Source organism: Euphorbia lathyris, chromosome 3 (assembly GCF_963576675.1).
Source record: "Euphorbia lathyris chromosome 3, ddEupLath1.1, whole genome shotgun sequence".
In the NCBI taxonomy this organism is placed as follows: domain Eukaryota; kingdom Viridiplantae; phylum Streptophyta; class Magnoliopsida; order Malpighiales; family Euphorbiaceae; genus Euphorbia; species Euphorbia lathyris.
Genome location: NC_088912.1, coordinates 835498 through 854534, shown reverse-complemented (window position 1 = coordinate 854534; position 19037 = coordinate 835498). Strand labels below are relative to the sequence as shown.

At 40.3% G+C, this 19037-nt stretch overlaps 1 non-coding gene across 1 annotated transcript; it reads left to right on the top strand.

Moving 5' to 3' along the window:
- Window positions 1–227: 227 nt before the first annotated feature.
- On the top strand, window positions 228–334 carry LOC136224983 (small nucleolar RNA R71). Its single transcript, XR_010686725.1, has one exon. It is a non-coding gene; the product is annotated as a small nucleolar RNA R71 (small nucleolar RNA).
- Window positions 335–19037: the final 18703 nt, after the last annotated feature.

Sequence of the window (19037 nt, the reverse complement as noted above, 5' to 3'; positions counted from 1 at the left end):
AAACAGTCATTGGGTCAGTAGTAATAATTCCTTTCATAGGCTGAGAAGATGATTCCTTTGCTCTCTCACTTGGCCACATGCAATTGTTAGTAGCCATTTCTTCCAATAAATCATAGGCATCAGTAGTAGTTTTCCTCATAAGTGATCCTCCGGATGCTGAATCAATAGTGGTTCTGGTGGCTAGATTAACTCCATTGTAGAAAGTCTGCATAAGTAACTCTCTTGGAAGGTTATGATGGGGGCAACTCCGCTGCAAATCCTTAAAACGTTCCCATGCTTCATATAATGATTCAGAATCAAATTGTGTAAATGTAGTAATTTCCTTTATCAACTTGGCTGTTTTTGCCAAAGGAAAATACTTGGATAAAAATGATTGTGCCAATTGATCCCAAGTTGTAATGGATCCTGGTGGTAATGAATTTAACCAAGCTTTGGCTTTATCCTTTAAAGTAAATGGAAAAAGTCGAAGCTTAATTGCTTCGGCAGGAACATTATTAATTTTAAATGTATCACATATCTCAAAAAAATTTGCTAAATGAGAGTTTGGATTTTCATTTGGCAAACCATAAAATTGGATACAATTTTGCATCATTTGAAGCAAAGCTGGTTTTATTTCAAATTGATTTGCATTAACCGTCGGACGAACCACTCCTTGTTGCGCCCCATTCACTGCTGGAATGGCATAATCCATAAGTCTTTGCTCGGGTAGATTTGCCATCTTGTCTTTCAATTTTTTTGTTTTTCTTTTCTGTTTATAAAAATTTTCAATCTCTGGGATAAATGTTTCAAGCTTTTCCTTGGAACTTCTTGTCCTAGGCATGTACTTGAATTAAAAAAAATCTGCAAAATTGAAAAGAAAAAAAAAATCAGTAAATAAAAAAAATGACTGTAATCCAAAAGTTAGACTAAGTAAAATAATGGCAATAAACAGAATTGCTCCCCGGCAACGGCGCCAAAAACTTGTTGAGGAAATTTCCGCAAGTATATGGTTTCCTTGTAGTAATAAAAGATGTCGATCCCTCGAGGAACAAAATTATTACTCACTATCATTTAATCCGTTTCTTTTGTTTACAGAAATAAAATATAAGAATGTTGTTAATTATCCAACTAAAACTAATCTAATTACTTGAATCTAAAGATCAAACTTAAATATGCATTTGAATAACAAGTCAGAGACAGATGATAAAAACTTAATGATTTGCTTAATTATACTTATTCAATCTAACGATTACAAGTTAGGTTGTAAATAATTCTAATCTACTCTCTCGACATAAATTAGAGTACTTAGTAATATAAAATGATGATATTAATTCTCAGTTCTCACTTGTTGAATCAACTAAACAATCATAAACATTACTACTTCAATAATCAACATACGACAACTATCTTTTTATCCTGATCTCTCTAGTGATAAAAGATAATCAATTCTTTCATAAATTTCGTTAAGGAATTGTCTCTCGATCATATTCCTAACTATAAAGAATAATTAAGATCTTAACTGAGACATGTATTATGATAAGAATATTGTAAGTTAGATTAAACTAAGTCAATTGAACAAACTAAAGTAGATAGTAATTATCATCCTTAAATGTAAAAACATATAGAATGTAATTGTAAATACAAGAAGTAAAGAAGAAGGAGAATAGTGAAGGATGATCTCTCTATCCTTTTTACATTACTGTCTTCTTTCTTCTTGATCTTTAACTTCTCTTCAAAATGCTTTAAACATGCAATTGATCTTCAAGTCTCTTTTTTTTTTCTGATCTCTTGTGTTCTTCTGCAAGTAATTTTGTCATCCTCAAAACATCCAGCAATTATGTTCTTTTAAATGTAGAGACACCCCTTGAAACACCACTCTAGATAGACATGTCTTTTGGATGGAAGAATGTGACTTTTGACAAAGAGACATAACTTTACAGCAATTTTGGAAAATTCCGCGGGCGTGTTATTTTCCGCGAGCGCGTTCTGTGCAATCCAAGCCTCTTTAATCCAATGAGCGTGCTTTTTTCTGCGGGCGCGTTTCAGCTGATTTTCATCTCAAAATGTGAATGTTCATGCATCTATTTGACAATTTTCCTATACAAAACATAACACTAAAACAAGGATAAAACACTAACAAATCACATAATAAACACTCAAATTATCAAAATGAAATACTAAACTTTGAACAAATTATGAACATATAAAGTTCATATCAGTGGAAAACTTGAAGTCATTGTATAGATCTCTAAATAAAGTTGCAATTAACCTTGACTAGTTAATCAACCTAATTATTGTTTTTTTTCATACTTCATCTCTGGTCTAGTAGCTATGTTTTATTGTTGTTTTATGTTTTTATGACTTTTTTTTTTTTGCTTTGTGCACTGGTTTTAGTCGCTTTGTAGATTTCGTAAGATTTGATTTCTTAAGTTTATTTTCTGGTTATAATTATTCTGTTTTAATCCAATAAAGTTATAAGTATTTTTATATATATAAAAAAACTTCTATTATCATCTAATTAAAAGTAGAAAAGAAAACGAAAAATAAGGCATTGAAAATGATCAATTACACTGCTAATTAATTTAGGGATATGGTTCAAAAATACCCTTAAGATAGACAGCCAAGAGCAATAATACCCTTAAGGTCTAAAATGGTACAATTAAGGACCTATGGTTAACCTATTGGTTCAATTTTACCCATACTAACAAATCTTAATTTACACCGTTACTTATAGTGATTGCCGTTTGCCGACTCATAGGGATATAAATTAATCAAATGTCAATTGTACCCCCACCCTTTCATCTTCTGTGTTAAGCAATGGATTTTGAATGGACTTTGTTGATTCAAGCATCCAGGTGAATATGCTTCTTCTTTCTTGTACCTCCATGAAGATTGAACTAATGTGATTAAGTGTAAAGCCATAGAATTCACAAATCTAAAATTTTCACCCAAATCTATTATTCGAAAAACCCAGGAACCCTAATATAGTTTATTTCACTTCTTGGTTTTTTCACTTCACTTTGATTCGGTTCTTTTTTCCTGCCATTCACTTTGATTTTTGCTGGAGAAAAAGACCTCTATCTATATAATAGCAAGCATTTCTGGATCGTAAATGATGATATTGAACTGAAAGGAACTCAAGCATTCTGGTTTTTTTATTTGTGCAGCCACCAAGTAATAACAAAGGTAACTTTCTTAACTTTTTTTTTCTTATGTGCAAGGATTCAGGTTGAATATAATAACATTTTTTATCTCATATAAAAAAGATTAGCATAGAAGTAGGTCATTTGTCTCTATACGTGTCATTTACTTTACTCAGATGTGTGATATTACTCTAATGAGTCTAAGAATGTAGTTATCTTTTAGTGAGTTGTCTTTGTTCACATTTTTTAATGGTTACTTTGTTTGTAAAGATAGTTAGTGGTACCAATTTTACATATATAAGCCATTTGTGCACCGTGTTTCCTCTCAAGGTGTTATTATGCATTTAGTTGAAATGCATTTAACTTCATTTGGACCTGATGAAAATTCTTATTTGAGCCTAGTTCAGTGCATATGCAGATTATTGGCTCACAAATTAATTTTATTATTAATAATTTGCAGAATGACAACTTGCTGTGATTTATACCTGCACTTTGGTGGCAAGTGGATACTAATGCCCACAAGGCATTACATTGGTGGTAATGTGGATATTGAATTCAGGTTTGACATAGATTTTCTCAGCTATAAAGACATAAAAGACAGATACATTGATGATTTAGGGTGTAAGGACATTCAACATCTATATTACTTAGAGTTGGGGAAGTCTTTGTCTGATGGCTTAATGTTAGTTGAAGGTGATAAAGACATAAGATCAATTATGGGTCATGTTACAGAAGGCAGAGGAACTGAAGTACATATCTATCCATTTGAGGTGAATGATATTCCATTTTATGAGCATGAGAAAAGCATAATGGCTTGATAATGTTCTGTGTAGAAGTGAAGAAACTAAAGGGCACTATTTATAGAGACGTCTGAGACATCAGTCATTTCGGATTTCGAAATAACCGTTGGAGGGAAACGGCTTCCTGTCGTTGTCACTCTGTCTTGCTGTGTCTTCTGAACTTTTCCCAAAGTGGAAACACTTTGTCTGGAAGTTATTCTTGTTCAGCTGCTGTCTTGTACTCTTTGTCGATTCAACTCAGCAGCTTCATTCCGAAGTTGTTCAACGAAGGTCTTCTAGATCCTTCTTTTGCTGAGTTGCGTTTTGATTATAACGACAACGTTTTGCACACGCGGGCCGAGTTGTCTTGATCTGTTTGACTTGGGCTTTGACTTCCGTATGGGCTTTAACCCTTTTAGTCTTTATGTCTTATAAATAATATAACTCAACATTGAACAAACACATTAGTTAAATAAATCAAAACATTTAAACTTAGCGTGTTTAGAATATATTTAATTTTAGGGTAAATTCCAAAAAAAACCCCTGTGGTTTAATGTTGTTCCAAAAAAACCCTTGTGGTTTGGTTTTACAAAAAAAAAGGACCGTGGTTTCACCGTTACCCGAAAAACAGAAATTGGCTTAACAGTGTTAAAGTTGCTGATGTGGCAAGGGGTAGAGTTGGAAAAATATTTTTTTTATTTTTTTTATTTTTCTTTTTTCTTTTTCTTCTTCTCCTTCTTCCTCTCCTCCTCTTCTTCTTCTTCTTCCTCTTCTTCTCCTTCTTCCTCTCTTCTCTTCTTCTTCCTCTCTTCTTCTTCTTCTTCTTCTTCTTCTTCCTCCTCTCCTCTTCTTCTTCTATTTTTATTTTAATTTTCAGAATTCTGGAAAATTTCCATAATTCTGGAAATTTTCCAGAATTCTGGAATTTTCCAGAAACCCTTCTTTTCCTGTTTTATTGATTCCCAAACTTGAATTGACTTCGTAATAATAGAATTCTTTGGAGAAGAATGGATTCTATCTTTCACCGCTTTCCTTGATGCGATCTTGAACTTCCTGCAATTCACGTATCACTTGATACAGATGACTTCTATTTTTCCGTCGGACCACAAGCTTTGAAAAGAGAGGAAGCAATGAGTTTACCGCGTTACTCGACCGGACCAGTAGCTTGAGTCTCTTTCTCGTTATCAGTCAATCGACCAAATAAGTTTCTTTCCGGTAAGCTTCTCGTTTAGGTGAAGGCGATTCGATTTGAACTGAACGCTAGGCGATTCGATTGGAACTGAACGCTCATCACTTTCTCGTTTAGGGTCGGTCGGTGGAGCCTTACGCGAAGGCGATTCGATTTGAACTGAACGCTCATCACTGTCTCCTTTTCCAGAATTCTGGAAATTTCTAGAATTCTGGAATTTTCCAGAATTCTGGAATTTTCCAGAATTCTGGAATTTTCTAGAATTCTGGAAATTAAAAAAAAGAAAAAAAAAGATAGAAAAAAAGAAGAAGAAGAGAAGAGAGAGAGGAAGAAGAAGAAAAAAGAAGAAGAAAAGAAAAAAGAGAAGAAGAAGAAGAAGAAGAAGAAGAAGAAGGAGGAGGAGGAGGAGGAGAAGAAAAGGAGGAGAGGAAGAAGAAGAAAAAGAAAAAGAAAAAGAAAAAATAAAAAAAATATTTTTCCAACTCTACCCCTTGCCACGTCAGCATTTTTAACGGTGTTAAGTCATTTTCCGTTTTTCGGGTAACGGCGAAACCACGGTCCTTTTTTTTTGTAAAACCAAACCACAAGGGTTTTTTTTGGAACAACATCAAACCACAGGGGTTTTTTTTTGGAATTTACCCTTAAATTTTATTTAAATAATTTTGTCAAATCAAAATCATGTGGAAAGGTGTTTCAACAAACTCCCCCATTTTGATGTTGGCAAAACTATTCAGCGAGGAACTCAGTGTTGAGCTCCCCCATGATAGTTGACCTATTATTACTTAGCAAACTCCCCCGTCACGGTTGAGCTACTGACTTAGTTTTACTCCAAACATTTTAAGGTTTAATCGAGTAAGTCTAAGGTCAGTTTTCAGATATAGGTCAGCTCATGGAACATATTCTATTTTACTCAGTATTAAGCGGAAGGTTTATCATTCAGAGAGCGCTGACTAGTTGTTTTGTTCAATGGGTCTTATTAGACAGTGTTTTATAAACATACAGGACAATGTCAAACATTTGATCAGCATGGGATACAATCAACAAGTATTATAGACAGTAAACACAGTTGATGTAATTGAAGATACATAATAACATAATACTCAACATCGTATGAAATAACTCAAGTTAGGATAAAAGATGCAAGTATTGTATTGAAGTAAAGTAGTCAGCATACATAGCAAAAGATGAGCATAAAAGAACATAGAGACTACAGACTAAGTACAAAACTAAGCTAGCCCATTTCTACTTCTTTTTCTTTTGCTTAGACTGACTGCTTCTAGGAGCCTCCTGCTGAGTTCTAGCTTGTTCTTTCTCCCTCGTTTTGTCAGCATCGGGAGGAGCAGGAATCCTGAAGGAGTCGGTTAAGACTGCGGCGGTCAGTACACCGGACAGCTCCTTTAGTTTATCGGCACTTTCATTGATGCCGTCGAAAACAATAACGCCTTCATCCAAGACATCTTTAGGTATACCTAGTTCAGCGGCGCTGAGTAAGCTCACGATGTAGGCTTGAGACTTACCTACCCAAGTAATTGTATCTGACAGCACAACAAACATTTGATGAAACGTCTTCAACAGGGCTGAGTCATAGTATTGGCGCTGGATATTATTATGACGCACATGTGTGAAGGTCCTTTGGGTCTTTGGGTAGTGACCAGAATCTCATTCTGCTTCATCTGATCAGTGTCCATCTCTTGTTTATTTAAGTTCAGCAGACGAACTGCTTCGCTTATTTGCTCCACCGAGCATTGGGAGTAGGAGGCCAGCTGATTGTTGGTCTTGATTTGCTCAGTGTGAAGCTGGGCAAAGAGCATCTTAACTTCATCAGAAGTTGCATACTGAGTATTCGCAGCTGATAGGGTCCGGAATTGGCCTTGAAGCGTGTTAAGATGTTGAACAGTTGTCAGTTGGAGCTCAGCCAGCTTAGTTATTGAGTCCTGTTTGGGCTGATGTGATTGAATTGAAATCATATCACTTAGCAGATCCTTCAGTCCTTTAACCTCATTTAAGAGCTGAGTGACTTGGGACAACTGAGTTGATGCATTGTTACTAGACCCAGCAGTAGGTTCAGCAGTTTGATGAATGTCCTTAATTAATGACTGCACCGAGTTGAGGAGTTTTCTACCAGACTCGGTGGCATGCAGATAGCTGAGGGATTCTTCATCATGTTGCCTAGTTTCCTCAGTATGACCAGTTTGTGGAGGAGTCAGAGTTATGACGTGGTCAGTGACTGGAAGGGAGTTTTCAGTCTGCACTTGGTGTTCTGGAAGAGATTGTTGATCAGCAGGAGCTATGGTTGGTGAAGTAGTAACCCTAATAGAGTCAGTGCTGACGGGGGCAGGAATGTTCTGAGTCAGCACAGTGCTTAGAGTAGCAATATTGATGAGAACTTGCTCGATTTGGCTTGTAGAGTTAGCAGAAGCATTCAAGTCGGCTTGTTCCTTTTGTGAAGAAACAGAGGCTTGCTTTTCAAGAGAAACTCGTTGAGAAGAAGGGGTTTGCTTACTGAAAAACTTCAGCTTAAGAGAAGAAGGATCTTTAGTCGGCTTTTGAATAGGGAGGTCAATGACCGTTTTCTGACTTGCCTTTACTAATCTTCTTCTGCGAGGAGGAGTGGGATCAGCTTGGATAGATTCTCTTGAGTGAGAAGGAGAAGTCTCTTCTTGATCAGCATTGGGCTGTTTAGCTTGTACTTGTACTTCATCTGCCGCCAACTCAGTGTTAGTTGGGTCAGCAGCTTCCTCTTCACTCGCTGTTTCCTCAGCGTCATCCTGATCACTGTCTTTTTCGTCTTCTTCTTCCTCATCATCCTGATCTTCGTTATCTAATTCTTCTTCCACCTGAGTGATGAAGTGATCATCCAGTTCCACATCATCTGCTTGATGCTCAGCTTTAGTTCATTGACACTGTGTGAAGTGAGAATCACCAGGAACAATGATGTCAGTGGGGATAGCATCAATAGGGGTCAGCTCTGAAGACTTCTTCTTCTTCTTCAGAGGTTGCTCATCTTCTACTCTTTCCTCAGTATCAGGCTCATCTTGCCTGCTTCTCTTCTCAGCTGACTTAGGTCTCTCCTGACCTTTTTGAGCAGCTGACTTTAGTTTCTTGGCCTGAGGCTCAGCCTTCTTGGAAGGAGTCCCAACAGCTTTCCTTTTTCGGGCAGATGGAGCCTTTTTCCTTTTCCCCTTCTTTGAGACAGTTGTCTCCTTATCAGCGTCATCAGCATTTTTGCCTTTCTTAATCGGTTGGTCATACTTCAAGGCACACAGCGCAGCCGCTGTGATCTCAGAGCCTTGGGCCTGAGTTTCCTCGAATAGATCAATCTGATGGTCTTTGAGGATTCTGGTTATGAGTGAGCCCAGCCTAAGAGTTCCAGTGCTCCTTTGGAAGCCAGCAATTAAGAAAACTGGCATATTGATGGGCTTATAGGTCAGCATATTCCATATGAAGCATTGCTCGAAATTTGTCGCTGAGCTGGTGCAATTAATCTTGGGGTAAATGTAATTGGTCAGCAGATAGTGTGCCATCTTTTGGTGCTGACCCATTGAAGAACTTGAGATTTCTCTAGAATGGCCAGGGGGTTTGCAGAAGGTGGCTACATACCCAGTTCCTTCATGATCACCAGTTCTCCTCATCTTGGTTCTCTCATTCTTCAGTTTTAGCAAATTGGCAAGATAGGTAGGGTTGATAAAGATTGTTTTCTCCTTTACCACGGTTACCAGATAGTCCTGGTTATCGTTAGCAACTCGCAAGTTATGGTAGAATTCCCTTACAAGGTCAGGGTAATTGGGATCTCTAATGGAGAACAACTCGGTCCAGCCATTCTTCGATATCCATTCACAGAATGGTTGCTCGGTTGTTACAAAAGCCTCAGAGAATCATCTTGAGAAGTCTATCTCGCATTCTCTTACGTCTGCAAACACCTTAGTGTAGGTTCTGACTTTGGTCGGTTTTCCCTTAGAGGAGGTAGCTTGGCCAGCTTTGCCTTTACTCGGTGTAGTGGCCTTAGTCGTTTGAGGCGAAGTAGTTTGCCTAGATGGTTCATCGGAACTGGTCTTAGGGTGACCGGCACCGGAGATGTTCACGGAAACCTTAGTCATAGCTTCAGAGAGAGATTGGGAAGTTTTAAGAGTTTTTAGAGAGAGAATGCTTATGCCAGAGGATTCAGTAAGTGTAAAAAGATAAAAATGGGGATTTGCCCATTATTTATAGCGGTGAAAAGTGGATCTTATCGAATCCATGTGTCAGTTTTGCCTTGGGATTGTCAACCGATAATGATCCTGGCTTTTATGACACATTCGGCGCATACGTCATCCTAGGTGGCTATTCGCGTGCTCTAGCATTAAATGCAACAGATCTTATACTCAGCGTTTAGAATACTAAGCGTTTTATATTCTGAGTGGTCAGTTTTATGTAAACGGATGATTTCTCAGTTTGATATAACTACTCGGTGCCAATGTTTGCTCAGTATGTGATATTCATTCATTTAGCATTAATCACTCAGCATACATCTATTCAGTCAGCAAATAATAGATCACTCAGCATGTTAATTCACTCAGCATGAATATATATTAAGAGCTGGAATTTACTGAAGAGGATTAAACATACCAATGGCTTCTCTCAGTATGCTGAACTGCTCACGAGCCAGTGGCTTTGTGAAGATATCCGCAAGCTACTCATCCGTTGGGACATAGGTCAGCTTTATCTCACCCTTGAGTACATGGTCTCTAATGAAGCGATGTCTTATGCTGACATGCTTCATCATGCTGTGTTGAATTGGGTTCTTGGATAGATCAATTGCACTTTTGCTGTCACATTTGACCTTAATCGTCTTTGTTTGAACACCATAGTCTTCAAGCTGTTGCTTAATCCATAGGACTTGAGCAACACAGTGTCCAGCAGCAATGTACTCAGCTTCAGTGGTAGACAAGGCTACTGACGCCTGCTTCTTGCTGAACCAGGATACAAGACAGCTTCCTAAGAAGTGACATCCTCCAGAGGTGCTTTTTCGTTCAAGCTTGTCTCGTCCGTAGTCAGCGTCAGTGTATCCAACGAGTGTGAAACCATGAGTGTTGGGATACCATAAACATGCGTTCACCGAGCTTTGCAAATATCTAAGGATTCTTTTTACAGCTATGTAATGAGATTCCTTAGGGTTAGATTGATATCTAGCACAGTAGGATACTGAGAACTGAATGTCTGGTCTACTTGCTGTTAAGTAAAGTAGAGAGCCTATCATACCTCGATACAATTTGCTGTCTACCGACTTACCATTCTCGTCAGCGCAGAGGACAGTGTCAGTGCCCATAGGAGTGGATATTGGTTTGCAATTTTCAAGATCATATTTCTTCAATATCTCCTTGGCATATTTAGCTTGACTGATGAAGATGTCATTTTTCCCTTGTTTGATTTGAAGTCCAAGGAAGAAGTTGAGTTCTCCCATCATAGACATTTCAAACTCAGTCTGCATTTGCTTGCTAAATTCCTTGCACATTGACTCATTAGTAGCACCGAAAATAATATCATCAACATATATTTGAGCCAGCAGGGTATATTTACCCTTTCTCTTAATGAATAAGGTTGTATCAGCTTTGCCCCTGACATAGTTTCTAGTCAGCAGGAAACTAGTCAGCCTCTTATACCAAGCACGTGGTGCTTGCTTGAGGTCGTACAGAGCCTTTTTGAGTTTATAAACGTGGTTTGGGAATTTAGGATCCTCAAACCCGGGAGGTTGATTAACATAAACTTCCTCATTTATAACTCCATTAAGGAACGCACTCTTAACATCCATTTGAAACAGTTTAAAGTTCATATAGCTTGCATAAGCGCATAAAATTCTAATAGCCTCTAGCCTTGCCACTGGGGCAAAGGTCTCACCGTAGTCAATACCTTCTTGCTGACTGTAGCCCTGAGCTACAATCCTTGCTTTGTTCCTGACTACATTTCCTTGCTCATCCAGCTTATTGCGGAAGACCCATCTTGTTCCAATGGTCTTCTGACTCCTTGGATGTGGCACTAGCTCCCATACATCGTTTCTTCTGAATTGATCAAGTTCCTCTTGCATTGCGCTCATCCAGAATTCATCTTCCTCAGCATCAGCGAAGTTCTTTGGTTCCTGAACTGAGACGAAGGCTACATTGCTGAGGTATCTCCTGAGTTGGTTTCTTGTCATCAGGGTATTCTCAGCGGCATCAAGAATAGCACTCTTCGAGTGTCCTCTTGGTATCCTTATCTCCTTTGGTAGATTGATGTCTTGTGTTGTTTATGTTTCAACAATCTCTGCAGGTGTAGACTGGTCAGTGAAAACAATTTGAGGTTCACTTTTACTTTGGGTCAGCCCTTGAGGGAATGACTCAGCGGCTGTTTCTTGATCAGCGGGAACTGAGTGTGGATCATCCTCGGTCAGCGGCAGATATCTTCCTGTAGGGTTAGTTTCGTCAAACTCAACATGTATTGACTCTTCTAAAACTTGAGTTCGTTTATTGAAAACTCTATATGCTTTGCTGTTTAAAATAAAACATTTACAGCCAAAGGCACGAAAGTATCCAATGTTGGGCTTTCGTCCTTTCCAAAGTTCGTAGGGGGTTTTCTTTAGTATAGGTCTAACAAGAGCCCTATTAAGAATATAGCATGCTGTGTTAACAGCTTCTCCCCAAAAGTACTTTGGAAGCCTATGCTCACTCAGCATTGTCCTGGCTATTTCAAACAAGGTTCTGTTCTTCCTTTCAACAACCCCATTTTGTTGAGGCGTCCTAGGAGCAGAAAAATTATGGTCAATGCCGCTGGCTTCACAGAATTCAACAAACTGTTGGTTTTTTAATTCTCCACCATTATCACTTCGAATGTGAGCCAGTTTTAGGTCTTTATCATTTTCAAGTTTTCTAACCAAATTTGAAAATGTCTCAAAGGTCTCATCCTTGCTACTCAGCAAGATGATCCACGTGTACCGAGAGAAGTCATCTACAATGACCAAGGAAAATCTTCTTTCACCCAGACTCAGCGGCTGGACTGGACCGAAGAGATCCAAGTGTAGTAACTCTAACAGACGCTTAGTTGAGACAATATTTTTACTATGAAAAGATAGTTTAGTTTGTTTTCCCGCTTGGCAAGCGTGTCATAGTTGATCTTTTTCAAATTTAAGTTCTGGAAATCCCTCAACTAATTGCTTTCTTGCTAATTTGGCCAGGAGGTCCATGCTTACATGACCAAGTCTCCTGTGCCATAGCCAGGAATTTTCTTCCTTTGAAACTAAGCATACAGTTTTTGAAAACTTTTTCTCCAAGTTCAGCATGAAGACATTATCAATGCGAGGGACAGTTAAAATTAACTCATTAGTTTTACCCTCGTATATTTTACATCCAGTGTCATCAAATATAACTTTTCTCCCATTGTCACATAGCTGAGCTACGCTGAGTAAGTTATATTTGAGTCCGCTGACTAGGGAGACTGACTCAATAGTAGGATTACCTCCAACGGTTCCTGACCCTACTATCTTACCCTTTTTGTTGTCTCCAAAACTTACGCTTCCTCCTCGTTTACGCTCAAATATGATGAACTGAGTTTCATCACTAGTCATATGCCTCGAGCATGCGCTGTCAATATACCACATCTTTGACTTCTCAGCACATCTCAGGCTTACCTGCAATGTAACTAGTTACTCTTAGGTACCCAATTCTTTTTGGGTCCTTGCTTGTTAGGTTCAACAGGTAAAGCATCATATTTTATTTTATGGCGACATACTTGAACAGTATGGCCATTCTTTCCACAGAAGTCACAGCTGACCTTCCGTTTAGGATTTCTCACTGACTGGTCAGCACCCCAGTGCTGAGCGTGCCAGCACACCTTTATAGTGTGTCCTTTCTTCCGACAGAAGTCACACTGGACTTTCCGCCGAGGATTCCATCTCTGCTGACCAGTACCTCGGTACTGAGTATTCAGAGGAATATTTCTTTTGTTTGGAACCTTTAGTTGGTTCTGGATAGTTGTGACGTCCTTTCTCAGTTTCTTAGAAACTGATTGGACTTCAGAGACAGACTTATGTATGATCTCCATGTTATCATGCAAAGTTGAGTTGTCCTTAAGAAGGAATCTGAGGTCACTCAGCTTGACCTCTTCAACCTCGTCACAACGCCTGCTGAGTGCTCTAACTTTCTTATTACACTTTTTGACAAGTGTGTAGAGATCACTCAGGGCATTAACCATTTCATTTCTGAGCTGGGGTAGTGATAGTACCTCATTTGATTGCTCCTCGTCATCAGATGCGATGGAGGCGTCAGCATGCTCAGAGATGCACGGCTCAGCAAGTTCATCAGCCATAAAACAGATCTTTGCTGACTCAGTGACATCAGCTTCTGATGATGAAGACTCATCACTGTCGCTCCATGTTGCCACCATTGCCTTTTTGCCGTTCTTCCTTTCTTTCCTCAGCGTGGGGCATCTTGACTTGATATGGCCAGTTTGATGACATTCAAAGCATGTAATGGGCTTTGAGTTGTCCTTCTTGTATTTGCTGTCGCGGGACTCAGCTTTATACTTATCAAACTTTCTGTAAGGCTTCTTAGAATATTTGTCATTCTTCCTGAACAGCCTTTTCATCTTCCTGGTGAACATGGCCATCTCCTCATCATTTGTTGAGCTCCCATCAGTGGAGTCAGCTTTCATTACAAGAGATTTTTGCTTCTTGTCTTCAGACTTTTCCTTCACCTCAAAATTCTTCATTGAGATCTCATAGGTCAGCAGTGAGTCGATGAGTTCATCATATTTTTAGGTGGTTAAGTCTTGAGCTTCCTCAACAACAGTCTTCTTTGCTTGCCAGTTTTTAGGAAGACTCCTAAGAATCTTCTTGACTTGTTCTTCCTCAGTGAAGATCTTCCCAAGTCTCTTGAGCTCATCGATGATGTTTGTAAACCTTGCATTCATGTCAGAGATTCCCTCATCATCGTTCATCTCGAACAGCTCCTATAGTCTCATCTGCTGGTTCACCTTGGACTCCTTTACTTTGTTGGTTCCTTCGTAGGTGACCTCCAGCTTCTTCCAGATCTCTTGCGCTGACTCACAACCTGATATCTTATTATATTCTGCAGCATCAAGCGCACAGTGAAGCATATTTATAGCCGAAACATGATTTTGTAGCTTCTTGAGATCATCCTCTGTCCATTTGGCCTCAGCTTTGACAACTGTTTTGCCAGCCACAACTTCAACAGGAACAAACGGGCCTTGGACTATTGAAAGCCATGCACTCATGTTTGTTGCCTGAATAAAGTTTTTCATCCTGTTCTTCCAGAAGGTGTAGTTAGACCCGAAGAATAGGGGAGGCCGAGTAATGGACAGCCCCTCAGGTAAGATCTGAGTTGTCTGGTTTCCTAGGAGAAACCGAGGGCTGTTTTCAGCCATAGTGGGGATCAGCTCAAGGTAGTTAAACCTTTAACAGTGAGCTTTTAAGCTCTGATACCATTTGTTGGTCCCTTATAATGTAACAAGTTAGTTCCAAGGGGGGGGATAGGAACTATTTAAAATTTTAATACGTTAATGCTGACTTCTTTTTCTTTGAAAAGGATTACACAGCGCGCTGAGTAAATTAAGACACTAGCTTAGTCAACTGGTGACTAAGTCAGCTTCTTTCTTTGAGTCAGGAGATAGCACTTGAGTCTATTCCTGAACTCATATACTCAATACAACACAACTCAGCGTGACCTCTTTACTTGGACAGTTTTGTTTAAGCAAGCAATATATATATTAAGAAGTTTAAGGTTAGAAAGATGTTACTCAACAGATTTATCCAGGTTCGGCCTCTAAGCCTACGTCCTGTCCTCGGAACACGTTCCGAGCTTTCGAATTCTCTACTGAGCTCTTTAATGGTAGAGCATCAACCCTTTTACAACTTAGAAGCTGAGTATAACAAGAGTACCTTCCTCTATACCTCTACTCACTCCTAATCTCTCGCTGAGTACTATAACCGAGTACTCAGCCTCTCCTTTCTAATCTCTAGAAATGATAAAGATTTGTCCTAAACAACAATTGCTAAGAGACCTTAGATGATTGAATAATCACTCTAGACTTTTACACGAAAGATATATAATTTGGTGTAAGAATTTGCTTTGCTTTTTCTCACAGAACTTGAGTAGAATTTTGGTCAGCGTAATGGCTTGATAATGTTCTATGTAGAAGTGAAGCAACTAAAGGGCACTATTTATAGAGACGTCTGAGACATCAGTCATTTCGAATTTCGAAATAACCATTGGAGGGAAACGGCTTCCTGTCGTTGTCACTCTGTCTTGCTCAGAGCTCTCGGCCAATCAGATTTGAGTATCTTCTGTCCTCGGTCAGCTTTTAGTCAGCTCGGCAGAATGTCTCTCCTTTTATGGTAAGGTCAACTAGATAGCGTCATGTGTCTTCTGAACTTTACCCAAAGTGGAAACACTTTGTCTGGAAGTTATTCTTGCTCAGCTACTGTCTTGTACTCTTTGTCGATTCAATTCAGCAGCTTCATTCCGAAGTTGTTCAACGAAGGTCTTCTAGATCCTTCTTTTGCTGAGTTGCGTTTTGATCATAACGACAGCATTTTGCACACGCGGGCCGAGTTGTCTTGATCTGTTTGACTTGGGCTTTGACTTCCGTATGGGCTTTAAGCCTTTTAGTCTTTATGTCTTATAAACAATATAACTCAACATTGAACAAACACATTAGTTAAATAAATGAAAGCATTTAAACTTAGTGTGTTTAGAATATATTTAATTTTACTTAAATAATTTTGTCAAATCAAAATTATGTGGAAAGGTGTTTCAACAAGAGGCACCGACTATTCAGGACCCGCTGTCTCGTGAGAGGTGGGCGATGCAATGTGATAATAGATAGTGGGAGCCAAGAGAACATTGTGAGCAGTAGCGCCGTTCAGAAATTCGGGTTGTTGGCGGAGGCGCATCCCGACCCCTATAGGGTGGGATGGATAAAAAACGTGGGTGAACTTAGGGTGACCCAGAGATGCAGGGTACCTATTGCGATTGGTGATTACAGCGATGAAGTCTGTTGTGATATGGTTGATATGGATGCCTACCACCTATTGTTGGGCTGACCCTGGCAGTTTCATAATGATGCCACCCACGCAGGAAGAGAGAACACTTACAGATTTGTGAAGAATGGGGTGAAGTTCGTACTTACGCCAATGATGAGAGAGCCAAAGACCGACGAGAAGTCTACCTTGGTAGTCTGTCCTACACACAAATCATTTGTCAGCGAATGTGAAGAGAGCCAGATGGTGTATGTGGTAATGGTTAAGGCGAATCATGAATCCGCCCAAAGAGGCAAAAGGGAGATGCCAACTGAGGTGACCCGCCTACTTGGCGAATATCAAGATCTGTTCCCTGAAGGGCTGCCGAGTGGGTTACCACCTTTAAGGGACATCCAACATCATATCGATCTTGTGCCCGGGGCTAGTTTACCAAGCCTTCCTCATTATCGAATGAGTCCAAAGGAAAATGACATCATGAGGCAGAAAGTGGAAGAGCTCATCGAGATGGGATACGTTAGAGAAAGCATGAGTCCTTGCACCGTTCCAGCTTTACTTACACCTAAGAAGGATGGGTCTTGGCGGATGTGTGTTGACAGCAGAGCCATTAACAAGATCACCGTCAAGTAAAAGTTCCCAATCCCGAGGTTGGATGATATGCTGGATCAGCTTGGCGGATCCAAAGTCTTCTCCAAGATTGACCTCAGGAGTGGCTATCATCAAATACGGGTTCAGGCTGGGGATGAGTGGAAGATTGCTTTCAAGACCAGAGATGGATTGTATGAGTGGTTAATAATGCCATTCGGGATGACTAACGCCCCCAGTACATTTATGAGGCTGATGAATCAGGTGCTCCGCCCGGTAATTGGCAAATTTGTAGTTGTGTATTTTGATGATATTCTGATTCATAGCCAGACCCTGGCGGAACATGTGGAGCACTTGCGGACAGTATTTGACCTGTTAAGGAAACACCAGCTATACGCCAACACTAAGAAATGTGATTTTGTCATGGAGAGCCTGGTTTTCCTTGGGTTCGTGGTCAGTGGCGATGGGGTCCAAGTTGATGGGGAGAAGGTAAGAGCCATCCGAGAATGGCCTACTCCAAGGAATGTGGGAGATATCAGAAGTTTTCATGGGCTAGCAATATTTTATCGCCGATTCATCAAGAACTTCAGTGCCATAGTGGCCCTGTTGACAGAATGTTTGAAGAATGGAAGGGGGTTCGAGTGGGCGGATGCCCAAGAGAAGAGCTTCGCCCTGATCAAGGAAAAGCTGAGTACAGCGCCAGTGCTGGCGTATCCCAATTTTGATAAACTGTTCGAAGTTGAGTGTGATGCCAGTGGATTTGGGATTGGTGGAGTCTTGATGCAAGAAAAGAGGCCCATTGCATATTTCAGTGAGAAGCTCTGTGAGGCACGGCAAAAGTGGGCCACGTATGATCAAGAGTTTTATGTTATAGTGAGGGCGTTGAAAGTTTAGGAACATTACTTGGTGGGGAAAGAATTCATCCTCTACACTGACCATCAAGCTCTCAAGTACCTAGGAAGTCAGAAGCAACTTCGAAGCTCCATGCATGCCCGGTGGTCCGCCTTTATAGATAAGTTCTCCTATAAGCTTATCCATAAGGCTGGAAAACAGAACAAGGTGGCGGACGCCTTGAGTCGAAGGGTGTCGCTAATAAAAACAGTCAACCTGGAGACCGATTGTTTTGAACACATCAGAGGAGAATACTTGGTGGATCCTGACTTTGGCAGTATCTGGGAGAAGTGTCAACACCAGTATGGGGATGGGGCGTATCATCTGATGGATGAGTATCTCATGAGGGGCAACCAACTTTGCTTACCCTGCACTTCCATCCGCGAAAAGGTTGTTCGTGATCTACATGGTGGATCCCTTGGAGGGCATTTTGGGCGAGACAAGACATTTGAAGCAGTGAGTTCTCGTTATTTCTGGCCTAAGATGAGAAGAGATGTTGCCTACTTAGTAGAACGATGCTATATTTTCCAGACCGCCAAGGGACGCACTACAAATGCTGGCTTGCAACTACCTTTGCCTGTGCCAGAGACCATATGGGAGGATCTGTCCATGGACTTTGTCCTAGGGTTGCCCAGAACTCAGAGAGGCATGGATTCCATCTTTGTTGTGGTTGATCGGTTTTCAAAGATGGCCCACTTCATACCTTGTCGTAAAACTAATGATGCCTCAGCAACTATTAAGCTTTTCTTCAAAGAGATTGTCAGGCTACATGGCGTACCTAAGAGCATTGTCTCGGATCGTGATACGAAGTTCCTCAGTCACTTCTGGCGAACGTTGTGGGCTCTGTTTGATACGTCTCTGAAGTTTAGTACTACCACCCACCCTCAAACAAACGGACAGACTGAGGTGGTCAATAGAACTTTGGGAAACTTACTACGCAACAAATGTAAGGATAAGCCCAGGATGTGGGATGTGGTTTTAGCCCAAGCTGAGTTCGCCTACAACGGCTCTGTACATTCGGGAACCGGGAGATCCCCATTTGAGGTGGTATACACGAAGACCCCGAACCACGTCCTTGATATAGCCCATCTTCCTAAAGGAAACGTGACTGCCAACCAGCTGGCCAAGGATTATGTACAGATGCACCAAGAGGTGAGAGAGACTCTTGAAGAGAGAAATCAGAAATTAAAGGCTAAGGCGGATGAGCACCGTAGGGACCTACAGTTTGAGGTTGGGGATGAGGTTATGGTCTATTTCGGCAAAGAGAGACTCGCCAACGCCACAAGCAGCAAGCTTCGGCCTAGGAAATACGGGCCATACAAGGTCACCAAGAAAGTCAATGCCAATGCCTATCATATAGCATTGCCGAATTGGCTTGGTAAAATCTCACCAGCGTTCAACATCCGTGACCTTAGCCCGTGGAAGCCGGATGGTCCTTTGGAGTTCAACACAGACAAATCAGTGCCGAA